Source organism: Thunnus albacares, chromosome 11, assembly GCF_914725855.1.
Source record: "Thunnus albacares chromosome 11, fThuAlb1.1, whole genome shotgun sequence".
In the NCBI taxonomy this organism is placed as follows: Eukaryota; Metazoa; Chordata; class Actinopteri; order Scombriformes; family Scombridae; genus Thunnus; species Thunnus albacares.
In genome coordinates this window covers 21,024,060-21,044,181 of record NC_058116.1, presented here as the reverse complement: position 1 = coordinate 21,044,181, position 20,122 = coordinate 21,024,060, and the positions used below count along the sequence as shown (strand labels likewise).

At 39.1% G+C, this 20,122-nt stretch overlaps 1 protein-coding gene across 1 annotated transcript in view; it reads right to left on the bottom strand.

Annotated features, from left to right (window-relative positions):
* tsc22d1 (TSC22 domain family, member 1) overlaps positions 1-20,122 on the bottom strand; it is a 37,152-nt gene that overhangs the window by 12,993 nt on the left and 4,037 nt on the right. The gene's annotated exons all lie outside the window — the stretch shown is intronic.

Sequence of the window (20,122 nt, the reverse complement as noted above, 5' to 3'; positions counted from 1 at the left end):
GACACCACAGTTCAGGAGGAAACTTCATACAATTACTGCAGGTGGACCGTCCGCTGATAGCTGCTACTGTAGTACATTTCTCAGCTAATAACCCTTAAAGTATTCATTGAGACACTTAAGCTGCTACTGGCAGGAAAAATAACCCATTTCAGAGAAGGGTCTAACACTCTTTCTCGCAAAACACACACACAATGAAGATCCAAATTACATAAGAGCGTGTGATGTGTGTGTGTGTGTGTGTGTGTGTGTGTGTGAGCAGCAGGTTTGAGTAATGTGGGGTGAAACCTGGCATTAAAGGGATTAGCAGCCAAAGAACACACAGCGCTCCGAGTCCAGACAAAACAGGACAGAATAATGCAGCGAGCAGCGATGAAGATGAGGTGAAAAGGCGTTATTATGGGGTTGGAGGATGAATGTAGTGATACATATATCTCCTTATAGAAATGTCAATACGGAATCAACAATCGGAGGCTCCTACTGGTAGGCGTCAACAGTACATATGACTTCTCCTGTACCTATATCTGGTTGATAACATCTACTTTGTGATGTGTTGGCAGTTAAAAATACAAAATCGGTGAACTCACAACGTATATTCCCCAACAGGCAGCAGCTAAATAATAAAGCCTTACAGCTGTGTTTCTATATTCAGTGGCATCAACGATGGATTTTGAAAAGTCCTATAAAGCACTGAGGAATACTGTTATACCCACATTAAAACCAAAACAAGGTTTGCCTGTTGTTGCCTCTGGCTTTTCAGAGAAACCTTTATCAAATCAGCTGCAATCTATTTTCAGCTTTGTGTCAGTAAGCTCACTTTTTATGCAAGGATAGTAAATAAAGACTAATCTCCCAAATTCAAACAGATTTTCCAGGACAGTTATTTGTGCTTTCATGGGTTTCAGTGCAGTTCTTTGCTGGTTTGTTGATAGAGAAACATCATAAAGGGGCGACCAGTCTAAATTTCATTACATGGAAATAAATATTCAGGTATTTTCCTACAAGGTGGCTCCACTGCAGAATTCCCTTTATTCTCCCTCAACTTCCCTAGTAATTTTTCCAAAAGTCTGTAATACACCTCTAGAAATACATGATATTCCAGAAATTCTACAAGCAGTGAGAAACATTACCTCAGTTTATTCCTGACAGTGTGTTTGGTTTGTAGTGCTGCCTCTCTTCCATCCCCCCTCTGCTTATCTCTACCCGACCACCAACCACCATAGTTAACTAAAAGTGTATATTTGCTCTGCTTAGGGTTGGGTACCGTTCATATTTGAACAGATTCCGGTACCCAACGCTACCTTTTTTCGGTACTTCACTCTCTCTGTAATAACAAAGTAATACTACTTTGTTATCCTTATGTTTAGTAGGATTAGCATGTTCAGCTAACAGTCCGTCAGCTGTGTGACTTCATATCCGCATTGTGATGTCTTTCAGAGCACACAAACACTGTAAACACACCTGTCGCCTGTCCAGCACACTGCTGCTAAACGAGCAACACCGCCGCTACACCTCATTTTTATACAGTCTATGGGCTATACATGGCACGGCTATGCTAATGATACTAGCCATGCTAACTAGCTGCTAGCCACTGTGCAGGCTGCTAAAAAGAATCCGTAGCGTCTCTTTATATCCGCGGGTTGGTGCTCCTGTCAGTGTTGGAGCCTCCATGTGAGACGCTTCGGACAGTAAATGTGTGTTTTTAAAACTTATTTTGGGGCTGCGCTCACTCTCTGTCCCTTAAAGTACCGAAATTTGGCATCGATTGGTCTGATGTGAATCCGAAATCGATATAATTAGGTCGATACCCTGAAAAGTACTGAGCTCGGTACCCAACCCTGGCTCTGCTGCATCTTATTTTTCGGCTAGGAGCCTGGCAGGCTGAAGGGTGTGGCGGGATTGATCTGTCATTGATCATCTAGAAAATGTTAATGTCCATCTTAGTTTGTTTCAGCACTTTGCAGAATTCCTTTCCCTCAATATCAAGAATGTCTTCGCTGCCTGAAAGAAAACCTATTTCATGAATCATCCGTAGCATCTCCAGCCCAAAAGAATCCTTATTTATGACAAGTATACAAAAATACAGAAATAGGGGTCTTTAAATAACATTTTATAGATATAAAAAGAAAGATCAATTGATTGAAAAAAAAGGCTAGATTATTTTAGGTAGAAAACATCATTATTCTCATTTTGTTTTCCAGTTTACATCAGCTGTTGAAGCGGGTCAGGGAGAGTTCATCAAATCAATAACTGTGGAACAACCAGGCCACAAGCCATGGCCCATTTCCTTTATCCTATATGTGGGTGCGTGTGTGTGTGTTACTAGTGAAGAGAGGAGGACAGAGCAGTCAGTGGATTAACTGATGATGACTCCTCCGTCAGGGCCTAAATCTCTGACGACAGCAGAGCTATCATGAGCACAGCTTAGTCACAAACGGTTGTTTCCTACACAGCTTTACAGTTAGGTCAATACAGCCTCACCATCGTTCCGCTTTCACTGAGATGATCCTTATCTGAGGAACTTCTGCTCTATTTCTCTTTACTATATTTAACATGCTTGAATTTTCTCATGTTCAGCCCAGAATATCTGATGACGTATCCAGTTCACATGCAAAGTCTTCACTAAGGCTGCATCTAACAATTATTCTGATTATCAATTAATCTGCCGAACGTTTTCGCATTTAATCGATTCATAATTTTGTTTATAAAATGTCCTTAAATAGTGAAAAATGCCCGTTAATGTCCTACAGCTCAATAGTGTATTTTATTCGCCCAACAACCAAAACTGCAAATTTTCATGTAATTTATGTATAATGACATAAAATGATGCCAAAGGTTTGAACAGGAAGTGTTTGGTATTTTTTGCTTAAAAAATGACAAAAACAATTAATCTCCCATAAGAATAGTTGCAGATGAATTTTTACCTTTACAAACTACTGTTAAACTCATTGAGGATACTCTAATCATTGCAAGTCTGTTTAATATTTCTGAGTCCTCTGGTCTACGCTCTCTGAGCTGACCTGAAATGGCAATAAAATGGGACGAGCAGAAAAAAAAAGCTGTTGTATGAATTTACAAAACAGCTAAATGGAGGAAAGTCTTTGCTGCAATGTGGCAAGAACTGCCTCAGACTGATACAACATGTCCATCAAGATATATCACAACTACAGTAAGAGCAGTCAGCGCTGCCATCTTCTGGTGATAAATCAGAACTCAAAAGTCCTCCGTGACTGCTTTGAAAAAACTGCGCTGCAGACATAAAGACCGTAAACTTTTGTTTAGTGCTTCCTGTAACTTGCCTCAAGTAACATGAGTGGAAATGGGTGCTCTCTTGTGATCAGTTCAATTCTAACAATTCAACAGGGAGAGCAGAACGACTTCACACTGCCCTCCTGTAAACTGGATTCAAGCTGCACTTGGATCACAGTGAATACAGAAAATTAAAACAAAAAAAACAAATAGTCTTACCTGTTACAGCAAGAAGACAGGTCACAAGGAAACATGCAAGAAAAGACAAAAAGACAAAAGATTAATGACAATATACTGGACCAGCGGGTCAAAGTGTGCAGAGAAGCTCTTTTCTGCCGTCAGTATCACTGTAAGAGACTCAAATATAAATCTGAAGTAAGCAGGGTTATAAAAAGTGGAGTATCTCTACACTGTACTGGTTAATGAAGATTATATGGCATTGAAAATGAAAAGACAACCTTCCATATAAACATAATGTGTCTTACACAATAGTATTCAGCTGTTAAAAGACTTTTATTTTTACATTTAAGGAGCCTTATATTATTTATGTTAACCCCACTATTAGAAAAAACATCATATTTGTAGAAAATGTGCTTTGCCAACGGAGGAAACAAAGCTTAGAAATATTCTGTCTGATGATTCTCACTGATGTCGCACTGAAATTTTAAATAATAGAACAATGAGACTGTGCTGCACAAACCGAAACACATGAATAAAACGGCTGACTCAATCACAGATTAACACTGCCAGAAGCCGCATACTAGGTTTGTATTAAACATTCAGAAGGCAGACACTTCATCTGATGTCTTTGAAAGTCTATAAATTCGCACAGAGCTGTATTTTCAGGCTTCAAATGCACATCCTACGGGGCCTGTCAGGAGATGCATCGATACTTCTGGTGTGTAGGCTGGTGCACGGTGCCATCTGGTGGCAAATATCGGAGCCAACACTGGTCTCACTGCTAGTTTCAACTATCACAATAGGCCTGTGGCAGACTTCCTAGCGTCGGGCTTAATTCCAGTAAAATCTTTGCCACCATGTTATCAATCAGACCCAAACACACCCACACAATCCTGTCTCTTCTGAGCCTTGATCATCAGAGAAAATGTCTGACATGTCACAAAAATTCAAACTTGAGAAGAACAGTGGCTGAGTTACTTCTCTTTGAACACAAAGCCTCTGCAGTCTGGAAGCTTTCATCTCTGTCTGGTGCAAAACAAAAGGCGTTTGATTGGTTTTTCTCTGTAGTGCGCAGAGAGTCAAATTGCCTCAGTCAGAAGCTACCTCAAAGAAGAAAAGTTACTTTAAAAAGTGGGTGTCACACACAGTAACTGCACAAAGAGACTTTTTATGTCTCATGCCGCAGTTATCTTCCGATTTTTGCTACAAGAGAAAGTGATTTAAGATGACTGTCAATTTTTTGTCATAGCATATATCATATCATGACTTTATGTAATTATATCACCTTAAACAAACCTTATGATAGTAATGTTGCAGTATTTTGGCTTCATTTGTAATGGGGAAAAGTATACTGTGTATTTTAAAAATCTGATTAGTTGGAAAACAAACTAATGAAGCTTGAAATTAAGGTATTGGCTGGAAAAAGCCTTTAAAATCCTTTAATACTTAATCTCTGTCATGCAGGGTTCATTATCAGCCACTAGAGGGAGGATGGCATTATAATTCAAGGCTCCTTACAGAAACTTCTGACAAGCTGCTCTGTTTCCAATAGAGGCTGAATGAGTAGTATTAACAGCTCTCAATCCTGACCTTGGTCCAGTCTGAGTGTAAAAGAGGTTTAACCTGCGACTGTAGGTTTGCCATAACAACTGTAAAAAGCATGTGCTCAGAAAATCAGTCTATTTAGAGTACTGATACTCAAATTACATCAACATTTCCCATACTCAGACCTATTGGAGAGGGTGGGCATAATTTCCTATGAAGTGGGCGAGTATATATTGAGAGCAGCATATGTGAGTTCAGATACTCAGTGTCACTGTGAGAAAGGAACATTGGGCTAAGTCCACATTTCATTATTAGCACTTAAACAACCCCATTACCACCTTAAATGCTATAAACCAACCAGGCAATAAAGATGTGCACACAGGCAGTTAGTAAGTTATTTAAGTGTGTAACATTTCACCACTTATTGTCGATTTAGACTCACAGCTAGGTCTCACAATCAGATGCTGAACCCCGCTTGCTCAAAAGATCTGGGCCTCTGTGATAAGCCACTCAATGGCTCACAGTGGCTAATCATTTTTTCAACTCTCAGGTTTAAGATCCTTTTAGTTTGTTTGTTTTACGCTTATTAATTTACATCCTGGCAACACTGTTTAAGAGCTCCTTTCATCCTAAACATCTCTGTTTCTGTGGCTTTAACAACTCTGTGACCTCTCACGTGACTCACACAGCTCTCACATGACGGCTTCTCGAGTCTCAGATGTTGAAACATATGAAGCCACGAGCACGTGAATGCATGAACTTTTCAAACAGATTCGCTTTAAACTGAATTTCCTGAAAATAAAAAGGCGATTTAATGGTTGCTTCGATTTGATTGACAGAGGCATCCAATTCTGATTAAAAGGTTGCTAAATCCTGCACGGATGTACACTCACTGAGCACTTTATTAGGGCTGTAACTAAATATTTTCCTTATCAATAAATCTGTCAGTTATTTTCTCAATTAATCGATTAGTTGTTTGGTACATAAAATGTCAGAAAATGGTGAAAAATCTATCTATCACTCTTTCCAAAAGCCCAAAGTGATGTCCTCAAATGTCTTGTTTTGTCCACAACTGTCCAAAACCCAAAGATATTCAGTTTATTATCGTAGAAGACTAAAGAAACCAGAAATTATTCACATTTAAGTAGCTGTAATCACACAATTTGGATTTTCTTTCTTAAAAGAAATGACTCAAAACAATTGATCAATTATCCAAATAGCTGGTGATTAATTTAGTTGTTGGCAATTAATCGATTAATCGACTAATTGTTGCAGCTCTAAGTGCATTATCATGTATGTTAATTGGGTGGCCAAAATATTAGGAACACCATTCAATATAATCAATTCTTATTATGATTATCAAATGTTTGACAATGTCAACAAAAACTAAAAATGTATAAGCTTCATAAAAGTAGAATTAATTGCAGAGCTGTTGGACTGGATTGCATTAGATTGCACAGGTGTTCCTAATAAAGTGCTCGCTGAGTGTACATGACATCACATTTTTCCCAGTTGAGCCCCGCTGCACTTTAAACCAGTGAGAAACCATGGATGAAAGCAAAAACACAGAAATCTCTCATGTGGAATATCTAAAACAGTTCTAACTTTGTTCATGTTGGGCAACATGACTCATTGTAAGACACTGAGAAAATACATTTTCATGCCTTTATAGTTAACTAGACAAGAAACTGAGCACATAAAATATTGTTCAGTTCAAGCTGGTTTAAGGAGGAAATGTGTTGTTTTCTTACTGTATTAGAGGGAAAGTAAATCAGCTTTTGGAAAATTGGTTCAGCTGGCTGACCCTTTACGCATTGCACTTGGAGATTACTGTTTGGCAAGATCACAACCTGGCTATTCTGGATATGTAAAGACAGAATTTTGATCTTGTTTCTAGTGTTTAAAATTTACAGTAGCCCTGCTACTGCCCCCAAGGTCATTTGACTGTTCAACTTTAAGACAAATACAATGCTTTTAAGGCTCAAAACAGCATTCAGATCACCACATGTCACACACATACCTTTACGATACCAGTAAGAAGTTTGGAAACACCTACTCATTCAAGAGTTTTTCTTTATTTTATTCTTAAGGCATCACAATTATGAAATAACACATATGGAATCATGTAGTAAACAATCAAGTGTTAAACCAGAATACCTTTCATATTTTAAATTCCTCAAAGAGGCCACTGTTTGTCTTGATGACATCTTTTCATACTAATAGCAATATTTTAACCAGCTTCATGGAGTCACCTGGAAATGGTTTTCAATTAACGGACGTGTCTTGTCAAAAGTTAATTTGTAGGAATTTCTTGCCTTCTTAATGCATTTGAGATCATCCGTTGTGTTGTTATACAGCAAATAACCCTATTCGACTAATGTAGTAATCCATATTATGGCAAGAACCGCTCAGCTAAAGCGGAACGACAGTCCTTCATTATTTTAAGACATGAAGGTCAGACAATCTGGAAAATTTCAAGAGCTTTGAAAGTTTCTTCAAGTGCAGTCGCAAAAACCATCAAACGCTATGATGAAACTGGCTTTCATGAGGACCGCCTCAGTAAAGGAAGACCAAGAGGTACCTCTGCTGCCGAGGAGAAGATCATTAGAGTTACCAGCCTCAGAAATCGCCAATTAAAGGCACCTCAGATTAAAACCCACATCAATACTTCCCAGAGTTCAAGTAGCAGACACATCTCAACATCAAACATTCGGAGGAGACTGCATGAATCAGGCCTTCGTGGTCGAATTGCTGCCAAGAAACCACTACTGAGGGAGACCAATAAGATGACTAGAAACACAAGGAATGGACATTAGACCAGTGGAAATCTGTACTTTGGTCTGATGAGTCCAATTTGAGATCTTTGGTTACAACCGCCGTGTCTTTGTGAGACACAGAAAACATGAACGGATGGTATCTGCATGTGTGGTTCCCACCGTGAAGCATTGAGGAGGAGGTGTGATGGTGTCAGAGTGATGTGCTGGTGACACTGTTCACAATGTATTCAGAATTCAAGGCACACTTAACCGGCAAGGCTACCACAACATTCTGCAGCGAGACGCCATCCCATCTGGTTTGTGTTTAGTGGAACCATCATTCAGGAAATCAGGAAGAGCAGCCAACAAGCGCTCAGCATCAGACTGTTGGAAAAGCAGCTGGTTGAGAAAATGCCAACAGTGTGCAAAGCTTTCATCAAAGCAAAAGGTGGCTACTTTGAGGAAATTATGAAAGATATTCTGGTTTGCTAACACTTATTTTATTTACAACATAATTCCATGTGTGTTATTTTATAGCTTTGATGTTTTCAGTATTGTTCTTCTATGTAGAAAATAGTGAAAATAAAGAAAAACCCCTGAATGCGTAGGTGTGTCCAAACCTTTTGAGTGGTACTGTACATATGATGAGCCTGCTGTATGTAGGTAGTTCACAGCTTGCTAACCAGCAGGGGGGGGTGCAGGACTGCTTACAGAGCTGAAAATGGTTTGCAGGAAGACCACAATTGGCATTACAGTATAATGCTGCAGTGACAGCGCCAATAGCAACCAAAGGAAATGTATTAAGCACGCTATGCTGGGAGCAACAAATTTAGACAAGCTAATCTCTAGTTTGAACAGATTTTAGGTAAAGAGACTAGTAGATCAGGGTTTCCCCACAAATTCAGGATGTACTTTTGGTCACCTCAGGGAGGAGTGGAGGTTGGCAGTGTGTTGGGCTGCAAACAGCCCTGAACATAGACAGTCTGCTGCTAAACAGTAATGAATTCATACGTCAACTAATGACTGCATGTGAGAGCAAAGCTATTTTTCTAATTCTGAATCATATACAGGAAACAATGAGTATCTTACATGGACATTAAAGTACCAGACGTAGACGTAAGCAACAGCCAAATGTCTCTGTGCTTTATTCATTCTATTAAGAAAGCAGCTGACTAGACTACTGAGGGGGAAAAGATAGAAAACAAAAAAAAAAAAAAAAGACCTTCACCCCTCCCTCCTGCAGCCTTCCTCATTCAGCAACAGAGCATTGAGAAGGGGATTAGCTCACACAAAGAGAGTGAATGAATATCAAATCCTATGGGAAAAGACACTCACTGGCCAGAGCCCTTTCGTCATCGCAGCCAAACAGAAAGACTGAAACTCTACCAGACTCCTTCAACATGAGGAAACCACATAAATGAACAGCAGTAACCCGCATTACACTTAAAGACAATCATTCATGCACAGACTGGTTTTAACATCCAAGCAAGAAATCTCAATTGTAAGGTGTATTTTTGAACTTTGAACAGAGCTAGGCTAACCATTTCCCCCTGCTTACAGTCTTGACGCTAAGCTAAGCACGACCCAACCCCCGCTCTGTACACACACACACACACACACCAGATTTCACATCTCCCCCTCTGAAAGAAATTTTTTTTCCAAAACTGTTGAACTATTCCTTAAAATGACAGAGAATGTTTACCTGAACAAAGAGTTTTGAAACGGATTATTACAACATTTGTCTCCTGCTGTGTGTCCTTCTGAACATCTTTGCAGTGACCAGAGCAAGATTCAATTAACGCCTTGACAAGATTCTTTGTTACCGTATTGATTCTAGATCGGAAACACTGGTCGATGACAGGATTGACAGAAAATTAATCAGCAACTATGATGGCAAGCAATCAATCATTTAACTAATTTTTAATACAAATATTATGTTCTTCCAGCCTCTCAAATGTGACCATTTGCTGGTTTCCTTCTTCTTTTTCTTCTATGATAGTAAACTGAAGATGTCACATCTTAAGATGTCACCTTGGGAACTGGGAACATTTTTTTTTTTTACCATTTTCTGACACTTTATAGATCAAACAATACATCAAGAAAATAACTCATGATGAGAACAATAGTTTGTTGCAGCGTCTATGGCGTGATAACAGTCGAGCATTAAATCGAGTGAATATCATTTAATCCTTATTGAGGGACTTGTAGACAGAACATTCACCTCTGGCAGATAAAGCCATGTTTCTTAACATGATATATTGATGACACACGTATTGCTATTTGACATTCAGTTACAAATTAGGCTGGTTTGTAGGGTTTTGTGAATTGTAATTTTCAATAATTATACACTATTATAATAATTTACACGATTCAGCTCAGCACTGAGAACAATCATATGAATGTAAATAGTACAGTATGACATCATGTTTTTATCAATTACTGTGCTTATCTATGAGTGACCTTGACAACATTTATTCCTGTCAGGCTGAAAGAAGAGATACGTAATGAACCAAACTGCAAGAGAACAAACTGTATGAAAGACACGGAGGAGGAACAGGCAGGAATGCTTATGCCGATAGCAAAGTCATCCACTGCACTTTGTGTGTGTGTGTGTGTGTGTGTGTGTCTGTGTCTGTATCAGTGTGTGTGTGTGTGCTCCTGGAGCTGACTGGACAGTGTTCTGGCCACAGGAATGCCAGCCATGATTCAGCACATTGCCTGCATGTTTAGGGGAATGACAGTAGCAGCCCACAAAAGCCAAATAAATACCAATATGTGGCTGATAACTTTATAGTGTCATAAATTGAGGCTGCACGATTAATCAAAATACAATCAATCTCTATTCAGGCATCTACGCCATCTCATTTTTATGTGACAATGATTATGTTGTGTTTGCATTAGCGGGGAGATCTATTGCATCGAAACAAACGCACCTAATTTCATCCTAAAGATCAACAAATGACAAGTGTGCATTACTCCGCATGACAAACCAGTCACAAGGACACAGGACATTGATTAATAAATCTCACGTGTGTGAGACTGAGGAGTAAAATGCAGTGAAAGAAAAAGCTTTTTAAGGAACAACAAAAATGTGTCCTTGCAGACACCAAGCGATGAGGAGGAAGAACAAAATAAGTATCCACCCCCAGTTCTGATAAAAACACAATGCTTGTACTGTAAAAACTTTGCAGTTATGTGGAACTGTTGACAGTAAAAAGTACCTAAGTTACTTTGCAACAAAAAAATTAAAACCGCTAATTTGTACAACCACCTGACACATCACAAAAGCCCGACCACACTAACATCAACAGCAGGAGGAAGATTAGTATGACTCATCACCTTCCCACAACCGCTCTTCATGTTGTGTTACCTCCTCTGATGTCACACACGACCGTTTAGTGATCAGTCAGTCGAGGCAGATATGCAAAAAAAAAAAATTAATCCTTTTTTTAGTCAAGCTGATCTATTGAATCACACATGAGCCTGACAGTTTGTTTTCTTATCAGTAATGACTCATCATAAACGGTCTGAGCCTACAGACCGTGAGGACTGAAGCAGGCTCCTAATAACTGCTGGTGTTTGGGGGTGGAAGTGGTTTGCATAAAGCAGTCTCCCAGTCTTATTCATAACTGGATAAGGCCTCCTTTGAGTTTTGGGGCACGTATAACAATATCTGGCTACAGATGAGCTGTGTACCAATTACAGTTTTAGTAACACAGGAAATACAAGAAAACATTTGCCAAAAAAGAGAAGACAACAGACTTAGATGATTATTCTTGAATTTAGCAATTCATAGAGTTACATAAGAGCTGTCTGTTTTACAAAATTTCTGATCTTATTGCTTATACTTCTAGATAAAAGACAATTGCATTTTTTTTGTTTTAAAGCGCCTGGAAAGGCAAATGCGTGATTGGCTCTTATGTGCATATAGTAAACACCTAAAAAGTATGAGAACATAGCCTTTGTAGTTCTTTAGAAAGTCTCTCTCCCTTCCCTTGTTACTGGGTTGCAGTTAGGCAGGGCTACGCAAGGGAATATATTACATAATAAAAATCTGCCCAATATTTAGGAGAAAGATGATTGATGTGGCTATCCAGCCAAGCTGACTTCACAACACTTACTCTCGTCTCCCCCATGAGAAAACAATGCACTGCACTTGTCTTTGCTTTTAGCTAGAAAGCTGAGCATTCAAATTAGCCCGACATGGTTTGAAAGTTACTGTGTTAAGCTAACTAGCAGACTTGGGTACACCACCCAAATCTGCATTAATCACGGAGTGGATAAGTAGCTCAAAAGTGTAGCATAGCAAAGCTAATGCTAACCGTTGCAAGTGAGTGAATGAAAGATGCTAAAACACTTAGCTTCTTGGTCTGGGAGGTATAGTTCAATAAAAATACAGATATGTGTGGTCTACCCAAGTCTGCTAGTTAGCTAATTAGTCAAGATAACTAGCAGACTACTGCAGTAGTTGATAATAAGCTAAAAAGTTTCACATAGAATAGAAAATGCTAACCGGTTCATGTAAGTGAATGGAAGATGCTAGGACAATTAGTGCCATACTCCAGGAGGTGTAGTTAAATATAAACACAGATTCAGGTGGTCTAACCTAGTTTGTTAGTTAGTGGATTATTCAAGCTGTCTAATCAAGTAGGGTCAAATTGATAGATTTGGTAGTTAAGAGCAAAACGTTTAAGCTATGCTAACCGTTTCATGTATGTGAATGGGGGAATGCTAATACCATTAGCACCATACTCCAGGAGGTATGGTTAAATAAAAACACAAATTTGGGTGGTCAGACCTATTTTTCTAGTTAGTCAATTAGTCAACCTTTCTAACCAAATAGGGTCCATTGATAGATTTGGTAGTTTATTCCATGTCAGCGAAACGTTTTAGTGATTGAATGGAAAATAAAATGGTACTTGAGCTGTCAATCAAACGTGATCTGGACACGCCCACACAGTACTAAGAAATGAGCTGTTTTTGAGCTAGGTTTTCTAATAGTTATGAATGTTTATTTTCATTCAGATTTTTGTGGATGCGTAATGAGACACTCAACTTTGATATCACATATGTATACATACATATTTTTACTATTTCAAGCCACATTTCCAGAGGCTTTAAAACAAAAAAAACATAAAAGGTGTCCCTTAGAATTGTGGAAGAAAACGTAATCTCAAATTTAAGTGTGTGTGTGTGTGTGTGTGTGTGTGTGTGTGTGTGTGTGTGTGTGTGTGTGCGTCTGCGTAGGGGTGGGTGGGCAATTTTCTCATAGATGAAAGGCAGTCTAAAAACACACAATCCATTATCATCCATTACAAGCCATTAGTTTTCCCATCACACTCTAAGTGAAACAATCCTGTTTATTGATGAAAAAATAAACCATCAGAGAGAAGAAGAAGAAGGAGGCTCAGACAAATGAAATCAATGATCTGCTAAAAGCTTACAAATAAGCATACAAATAAGCGAGAGAGTGATTTAAAGAGAGATATGAATCTGTGAGTGGTTAATCTGCATTTTAACGACACACAGTAAACTGCTCATAATCTCCTTGTTCAGTTTCATTCTGCCATTCATGCTTTCATCGTTCAGCTTAAAAAAAAAAAAAAAGACATGATAAATATTCAGTAGTGTGTAATGAGACCTCTCTCTCTCCCTCTCTCTCTCTCTTTCTCCCCCTCATACACAGCATGTTGCTGCTCTGCTGTGTTCTGGTGCTCTCTGGCTTGCTCTATGTTGGTGGGAACGGGGGAGGCGTCAGCAGCATAACAAATAACAAATGCTGTTTACTTTTAGTGAATCACTTTGGTGATGTGCTACTGCAGACCACAGCTCTACATAAAAAAAGGCAACAGCTGAACACAATATTGGTGCAGTTTCTACAAAAAAAAATAAATAAATAACTGTGACTGAGTGTCTGTCATGTCGTCAGTAAACTATTTACTGCTTAAATGAGCAGTAAGAGGAACACCTGTCCAGGTCTTTGGGACATGAGCATGAGTGATTATTTCCATTTTTCATTAATCTACCAGTGTCAGAAAATGCCTGTTATAATTTCCCAGAGTCAAAGGTTACATTTTTAAATGTCTTATTTTTTTCTTGGCCGATTCCGATTTCCATTTTTTTTGTAAAAGTCTGACCTGCCATTCAGATTTTCTTTCTTTCTAAGGACTGTAATTGAAGCATAAACATTTTTGTACCTTTTCTTTAATGGAAAATTCAAGTGTATGTTCATTGTTCACATAAAACATGGACACAGTATTTGGTTTTCTAACTACATGATGAACCTTTTAAGTTCACTGAAGTCAACTCAAAGTAAAATACTGATAAAATATTAGTTAGTGGTGCAGATAAACCCTGGTGGGAACCACAAAGTACTTTCCCACCCTGTTTTTCACCTATAATATTTTGTAATTTCCTACATATTATCTTTTTTTTGTGTAATGAAAAAGTATTTTACTTATATAGCAAATATCAGCTCATGATTTTAATAGTGATTTGTAGCAGTTTTTTTACTCTGCTCTACTTATTGGGTCATCATATCTAGATTAATAATATTCATTAGCTGTGTTAATTCAAATGTACTATTTACGCTAATATTTTTCCCTACAGATTGAAACACACAGCAGGATTCATGTCAGTGTGTCAGATAATGAGAAAGAGGTCAAATTAAATATAATATAAACAAAAACAGCAGCAGCATTAACAGCAGAGCCACACCTCAGTTCATTTACAATAAAACATTAATGTCAGACTTTTCCTTAAAAAAGGTAAAATCACCTGGTTTCAGGTAAACTGAATGTAAACAGTGTAAAACACGTCCTGGTGTGTTAACTCCATGTTATATCTATTTATAGGCTATTTTGGGCTGGACAGACTCAACATCTGTCCCATCTTGAGCAGAGCCAGGATGGTCCGGGTGTAGCCGTCTGAGCCCTGCCTGTTGATGGTCGCGATGATGATGCGCGACATGTTGTCGGTAAATGAAACGGATAAATTAAAGTGAATTATAATTTTATGAAATTCAACTCGACTGCTGCCACAATGTAACACTACAAACTTTTTACAGCCATCTTTCAATCCAACTGTGGTAAAAATAAACAGTATTTAGTCTGTGATTACAACAATTCTGCGACTCTGCATTTCACGATAGATTACAACAAGTACCGATGACACATCTACGTAACTGAAGAGGAAAAGATGGGTTAGGATTCAGCACAGGACAGCACTTAAAGAACATCTGAAAAAGACAAACACACCAAGATGTGGCCGATGTTTAGAATATCTCTTTTATCTGAGACAGACTGTGGAACAGCAGCTGTTCCTGGAAATGTACTGTCTGGACACCGGCTCTGTCAAAGGAATAACCTTCAACCTCCGACACTCTACAAAGCCATCTACAGAGCAGACACTGATGAAGGAAATAGTAGAGCAACACAATGGTAGGATTTATCAGAGCTGGAACAGTGATGCACAACTCTATTCAGTCTGGTTCCATCTAGTCCAGTCTGCTGCGTCCTCAGTCGTTGGTCTCTACCAGCTTCAGTAGACCTGACAAAGTTGGGCTGGGTCAGGTTGGGTCACTTCCTCTGTGTGCTGTGAATTTTGGGGATCACGTTGATCTCCACACAATGAGCAACAGGCCCAGCACACACTGGCTCCCCTGCACTGCCAGGGGAAAGATTACATTCAAAACAGCCAGCAGCAGAGATAGCCATCACGCTGCCAGCCAGCCCACATTCCCCCAAGCCTTCACACATTCAAACACACACACACACACACACACACTTAGGCTGTGTTCAGACTAACAATAGCACTGCGTTTGAAAATGTAGCCTCCTCATTCATTTCAATGAGACCTTTACGTTGGCGCAGCAGGGGCTTCAGCGAAAAGATGCAGGTTTATTTGGGAGGTGGAGGAGGAGTGTGGGGGGGGCGAGGGGGGTTGTACCTGGCTCAACCTTTTGCCGCAATGTAGCATCATGGCAACCACATTGGCCTGTCACATGCATGCAGGTGAACACGCCCCCATCAGTGGAACCAGGAAGTAGAAAAGTAAACATATATTTGGATCAAAGACATCAGCCAATGTTTAGTGGTGACATTCTCCATCTGTGTGGAATAATCTGATTACTGCATCTCTTTAATTAAGAACCAGAATAACTCTCTGTCAATTTGTCACCTCACATTCAAGAAAGCCTTAAAAGACAATACAACCAACATAATACAATATTACCAACATAGAAACTACATTAGGACAACAAATAGAGCAAGAAATATTACAGTAAAACAACTGGGTGAGAACAAAAGTGTACAAAGATCAGTAAACAAAACTAATAATTAACTAACTTTAAAATTATGTTTATAAAGTGTTTATAAAAGCAGAATAGAAAATAATATCATACACTAAACTTAACCCCAACTCTGACCTCTATTCTACACCCCGGTCACACCTAACTAAGCTGATTTAGTGTTTTAACCAGTCTACATTACCTCTCATCACAACAGTTTTCAGTCTGAAGGTTTAAAACAACTGAACTACAAGACATCAAGCACACACCCACAGAAACACACACACAGAAACATGCATGAGGTCAAACTGCACAAAACCACATACAAAAACACGTGCATAGAAACCTGTATATGATCACGTTAGAATACCCGCTGTCGCGTTAGCTACATTTGCTAATGCTATTCAACATTTAGCCCGTTTCACCATTAACGGCCAACAAACCCCAGCGGTCAATCAGCACACACACACACACAGAGACCACCCACCCATCTTGAACATACTCCATTAATGACTTGTCAGTGCAGATGGAGCACATGCACTGTTGACACCCTCTCTCGTTCAAACACACCCTCGCTGTCGCACATACGCACACAAACACATGTGCACTGACGCTCTAAAGAGACCCTGGTGTTTTACAGCTGTGCCTTAGGTGCTGGTTTTATGAAGATGGGGTCATCCCACACATAAAAGCTTGAAAATATGTTGACAGCAGACCGCAGGGCCTGTACAACCACTGATATGCAACACAGCCCCCCCCCCCTCCCCCAGTCAGAACATGGCTGTAAATACATTAATACAACAAATCATCTTTTACGAGAGGGACCATCTCCTCTACAATTAGTACACAAAGGAAAAAGGTCCTGGATCTTGGCAAGGCTTCCATTAAAGTGACTTTACAAGGTGCAATCACTAATAATTTACTGCCTCTTTGCACAAATTGACTATCAATTTCAGCAGGAGACTGAAAGTGTTGCTTAACAAGAACAGTCACTCCATTGTTGCTGTGTTTTCAGACAGAAAGCAAAGCTAATTTTAACAGCGACACAATTGCATTCAAAGTTAATGGAAAGACACGATTAGACAGAAATTTGCCTGGGGTGGCACTAATTGATGCAAAGACTCTTCAGAGTAAATTGAAAATTAACTGAATCTGGTTCATAAACACAGAAACAGAGGGAATAAAAGAGAGAGAGAGAGAGACTGGAGGAAAATGACTTCTGAGTTCAGTCAGAGGCGAATAAACACTGTGGTCAAACTTAATTAATAAAACTTAATTAACAGTGAGTGAGAAGATATTTTTACACAGAGAGAAACAGCCTGATCTGGTGGTTTTGCTGGGAATGCCTTAATGTCCCACGTCCCCTGAACTACCCACTGTGCACTGGATTTAGTTTTCCTCTTTCTTTCTCCAGAAATTGCCCTGAAATTTGGTCTACAAATAACACTGGGCCTCATGCATGAATGTTTTCTTATTTTTCTCTTACATTTGTTCTTGCACAAAAGATAGGAGGAAAATAAGGGTGAGTTTCATTCACAAAAGAGTAAAAAGACTGCACAACTTCAAGTCCTGCTTTCAGAAATCAGAAGACAGACACATAACAAATTTGTTCTGCTGTCACTTTTTTAAAGTGGTGTGACGTCGGATGCTAAAAAACATCTTTCTAAAGCAAAGCGCTCTGTGATGGGGAGGCGGTCATGTGACAGTCACAGATATATAGAAGAGAATATTATAGTCTGCAGTAGGTGATATTTTTAACACAGTCAGCTGTAACACAAGATGATACCAGACAGAGACCCGCAGAGACACAGAGGCGGCCGTCAGAGTGAGAAGTTCCCTAATAATTACTGAAAAGTAAAAGCTGCTGCACCAAAATATGCCAATAAAAATCATAAAAATCGAAAAAACCTTTCAGTAAATTGGCAGCCATGATGATGAAAATATAACACAATAGGTATTAATGTTGCATTGTTTGTTTTAGTTATATATTTATTTCTTGGTTAATTTCAGTATCATATTAGGAAACTAGCAATAGCCAATACAGGCTTAGTTTAAAGTCTATTTGCATTTTAATGTCAGTTTAATATTATCACATACACCATTATGAATCAAAAACTGATTCTGAAACACTTAACCATAAAAGCTGGAGTATATGTTAACGTAAACATAACTCTGTAGGTTTCTCTGCATGGTAAATTGTTTTGTGTGTAATAATTAGGGGTGGGGGGGGGTCGATTCTAAGATGTATCCCAATGCAGACATGGATGATTCTGCATCAATTTTCAAATGTCAAAAGTCGATTTTCTAAATGTTAATTAATAATGTGATGTTTACAGAAGGAAAAAGGCAGAAATGCGAGGGCAGTGCAGCACCAGGACGGTCTACAGCGAGCACACGCTAGAGTTATCTTGTAGTTCATCTTCAAAGAAGGAAGCAGTTGCAAGCATTTTTTGATTTAACGCCTAAATAATTACCTTTGCGAGACGAGACATTAAGTACATTGTGAACTTTCTACGTCATCACTCGTCGATACTGACGTTAGCAGAGTGGAGCAGCGAACTCCAGCAGTAACAAACGAGACCAGCTGACCGACACACACTGCAGCACTTCAACAACTTAAACCAACTCTGGAGGTGAAGAAAATAACTCGACGCTCAGTCCGTTTCACCTCAAAAGCACTGCATCCACTCAGCATCTTGGACATCCACAACCATGTCTTTCCTCGGAGCTAACGGTGCAGCAGAGAAGCTGCTCTCCACTGCTGGAGACATGACATTAATAACAACACAGTGGAGCACTCTGCCTCCTCCTCATTTTGTTATTCTCATACAGGCAGGAGACTGCTTCCAAATTAATTCATTCAAATGCAGTTAGCTTTTTAAAATGAAAAGGCTGTGGATCATTTATCTTATCTGCCAGTTATGTTTCATATTGTATTTCAGAGGAGTGAGGACAGCAGTGAATGGTTTGGCACGCAGTATACTGGAGAAAGAGAAAACAGCACCTTTTCTATTCGATCGAGAATCGATTCTGAATCAAATCGGATACGAAAGAATTGGAATTGCATCGAATTGTGCCATTCCCAAAGATTTACACCCCTAATAATAATGTAGGAGCAATGTGGATCAGTATAGCACCATCTCCTCCATCTCCAACCTCAACAATGGTTAAACAAGCTAATCAAGATGCTCAATATGGTCACATATGTGTTTTGACTTATACAAGAAAACTGAGGACAGTCACTTGACAGTGCTCCACATACAGTATAAGTCTTATCAGTTTGCTATTTTTTAAAATATATGCCCCAATTTCCCACACTGTGCCTTATTTCTACTTGTTTTAACCAGAAAAAAATTCATATTTGAATGTATGCATGAGCATATGTGTGTGTTCGCATCAGCTGATGAGCCTGTACTGTCATGTCTGCGTTCAGGCTATTTTTTTTTGTCAATGGAGATCCACCTATTAAGAACGGGAGAGAAAAAGCAAGGTCAAGTCACAACCACCAATCAATAAGGAACCTTAGCCCTTCAACAGGCTCCACCGCTACCACTCTGACAGCAGGTAAACCATACAGAAGTGAACCGTGAGTCTAATTCACCAAGACAATCTTCTCATTTGTAACAAGGGCTTTGGTTTGACCCAAATGCTGCTTATCATCAAAGACAATAATCCACCTGATCCCCATAGATTTCACATTCCACAGAGTTAAACATCATGTGATAACAGTAGCCATCCTTCAGTATCCATTTAACTGGCCCATAAAGACAGGCAGACCTGACTGAAACAAAACCACCAGCATTAGATACGTTGAGAGTTGTTACCTCCTACATTCCCAGTAATGAAAACCAATTAAGTTTCCAAAAAAAGACAAAAAGGCTACCACTCCTTGTTTTCACCTCCATGCCTTTTTTATTTTAACATGGTTAAACATCCTAAAAACTAACATAACATTGCAATTTCCAGAAGACAGGAAAAAGGGCTTAGGTTTGTTAAGAGTGACTGAAATGTGAGCAATTTCCTGCTGCTGGAAGGTGATTAAAATTCCTGTCTAAACTCAAAATGGGTCCTTAAAACGTCTTATTGGAAGGAAATTCCATGGGATTTT